Source organism: Gigantopelta aegis, chromosome 5 (genome assembly GCF_016097555.1).
Source record: "Gigantopelta aegis isolate Gae_Host chromosome 5, Gae_host_genome, whole genome shotgun sequence".
NCBI lineage: Eukaryota > Metazoa > Mollusca > Gastropoda > Neomphalida > Peltospiridae > Gigantopelta > Gigantopelta aegis.
Window position 1 is genome coordinate 2,292,493 of NC_054703.1, and position 3,227 is coordinate 2,295,719.

Consider the following 3,227-nt stretch of genomic DNA (forward strand, 5'->3'; position numbering starts at 1 on the left):
TAAAAACCCCATGCCTCGACTGGGATCCGAACCCAGTACCTACCAGCCACCGAGGCCAGTCTGTACAGTATAGAGTACATTATTCAAAACAAACAAAAAACTATGTTCAACAATGTTTTAATGTATATAATTCACCATGTTTATGAAAGTTTGAACATGCATGGGCTATAAAAATCTAAACTAGAATGTCTATAATCAGTATATATATATACACAAGTTGAGGCCTTTGTACACTAAGCAGAAATAACTACTATTGCAGCATGGGTTAATTAACCCAACCAGATGTAGCCCACTATAGAAAAGTTCAAACTAAAATATCCATATACCATGTACACAGACGGAACTCTAATAAAGCAACAACCAAAACAATATGGTGACAAAACATTAAAAAACAAAAAACATTTTTTTATATAAAAGAAGAAAAAAACATATTATAAAATAAACCCAAATTTTATAAAGCTAGTAATCCAAAATGTCAGCTTTTCATTAGCTAGTTGAAACAATTTCAAGGGTGGGGGGTGGGGGGGGGGGGGGGATGGTTCTTCCAATGTTTATACAAGATGGCCACCATAAACAGCCACCATGTGTGTTGCACGTACAAGATTCAGATGTGGTTAACTTTATTTGTGCAATGGCAGACTAATAATAAAAAATGTCCGTTTTTATTATCCGTTTGAAACATATTTTTTTTCTTTTAAACGGTGATGGTTCAAGATGGCTGCCAAAAGCAACCATTGTGTGCACTGCAAGTACAAGATTTTGACTTGGTGCTTATAAAACTTCAAGAGTCTAGACTCAAGACTCTTGAGTCTGACACTCTTAACGTCATGGCAATGCCATACAAATTGTATGTGTGTGACATCATTAGACATTGAGTCTAGACTCTAAAAGTTTTACGAGCACGGCCCCGATACTTTTGTTTTTAAGGGGCTCAATCACACTTATGCAAGTCTCTACATTCAGTTGAAGGTGACAATTTGTGAAGTGTGATTTCTCCCCTCCTCGTCATTTTAGGGAGTGCACCTCCCCAATCCTGTCCTTAGCATTTGGAGAAGTGTAATTTCACTCTACTAGGTATTTTAAAAACAAAATTCTACACTTTGATGAGCATCATTTTTTACACTCCTGGGGTTTTCAAAAACGAAATTCTGCAGTGGGAATATTTTGTTACAAATTCTTTTATTACATAAATACATTAAAAATAAAACTTTACACAATAATATAAAAGGCCCATTTTAGCCTGTGAAACTCACCCAAGTACTGAGACGATTCACAAGACACAAATTATATACATACATGTATATACAAATTAAATGTAATCATTTTGCTTCAGTTGTCACTGGAAATATACAAAAGTCAAGCTTCTAGATTCCAAACTGAATATGGTGTATCAACCCTAAATTCCAAACTGAATATGGTGTATCAACCCTAGAGTCCAAACTGAATATGGTGTATCAACCTTCATGTAATTAACTAGCTTTTGTTTTAAAACTTAACCTGTAAACTGGAACAATAACACACTTGAATATGGCCATCATTTGATCGTCCAACATGTTTGTGAATTAAATGGTAAAGACTTTCTGTCATAAATGATTTCTCAAAAAGTAAAATATGAAAATAACAAAGAAATTAAAATAAAAGTTTGAATAAAATGAAAAACAAGAAGAAGCATTTTTGCAGTCTAACATTTAAAGATTCAAAGATTGTTTGTTTTCATTTTAACGACACCATTAGAGTTTAAATAAATACATATATAAACATAATTAGAAAATCTCCAATATAAAATAAAATAAAAATAAAGACAACACCACAAAATAAAATTAAACAACAAAGAAATAAATATATTGCTTGGGATGAATGGTATGGGTTTGGAATTCATAAAGTTTTATTCTGTACTTTAACGAGTTACTCTAGTATTTACAAACAGGTGAATTTCCATGTTATTACGGTACAAATAAATTAACCATAAATTTTGTAAAACATGCATCAGATTACTAAAGCATAATGAACAACAGGGCTAGCCAAATGCAGTTTAAAAACAATTGTTGATTTTTATTTTTATTTTTCAAAATAATTTCATGTAACAACTGAAAAAATAATTGTTGCTGCATTTGTTGAAGTTTATTAGTTTAATAGATAATTTGGAATCTCTTTTGATCCCCAAGAACTAGCCCAGTACGATCAAAATTGTTTTTTTTAAACTTTAACAATATTTAGCAATAACATTAAACTTGTTCCTCTAAATACATTAATTTATAATCTAGCAGCAATTTTAACTAATAATAAATCAAGTCAGTGTAATTATGCATGTGTTTTAGGTTGCAGTGCACACTAGCATTATTTTAATGAATTAAAAGGTATAATAAACTAAATATCTACATTCTGAGCTAGACCTATTTCATAATAAACTTCTCTGGCACCCAGAATGCATGCTGCCAAATGGCCAATAGTGAACAATCAACAGGCCTTCGAATTCTATGGAAACCACCATTTCTAGCAGTGTATTGGCAAAATGACAGCACTGAAATTCTATTACTCATTATCATGTTACATAATTGATCATTATTATAATTACCAAAACAGTTTCTGGTGTATTCTGTTGATCACAGGAAAGAGGGTTTCCCCTAAAATTCGAAATCCTTGACCCAGTGTTATATTCATTGGACAGCCACATAATGATGCTATCCTAATGTTCTACATGTTAGTGCAACAATTAATTCCGAACGACTGTTCTAACCACAGTCAACCTTTAGCCATCATAATGCAACACTCAAACATAACCACGGCAATTCAGGGGCAGCGCAGGACGTACAGCCATAGCCGTACCGCTTTTCTGAGGTACAGCACAGCCATACTAATTCTTTTTTGTTTTGTGTGTTATATTTGTTATATCTGTGAAAGTATCCTTCACAGCTGAATTTGAAATGAGTCTGGCAACCTAGAGCTGTACCATTATTTTTTTACACTGTGCCGCCCCTGCAATTACCATAGGTTTTTGTGATATGAATTGCCGGTGGTCAGAGGACTAATTGATGGCAATTTTTTGCCAATGTATAAAAGTTATTATCAGTTGAAGGGACTGGGTTTTTTGGTTTTAATATTTGCTGCCTAAGTTACTGGTTTAAAATTGTCATACGCGGGCTCAAAATTGCCGTCGGTGAGCGTTTTGCCTACAACAAAAATATTACGAAATGGCCATAGGTAATACATTCTTAATTTTGAGCCCT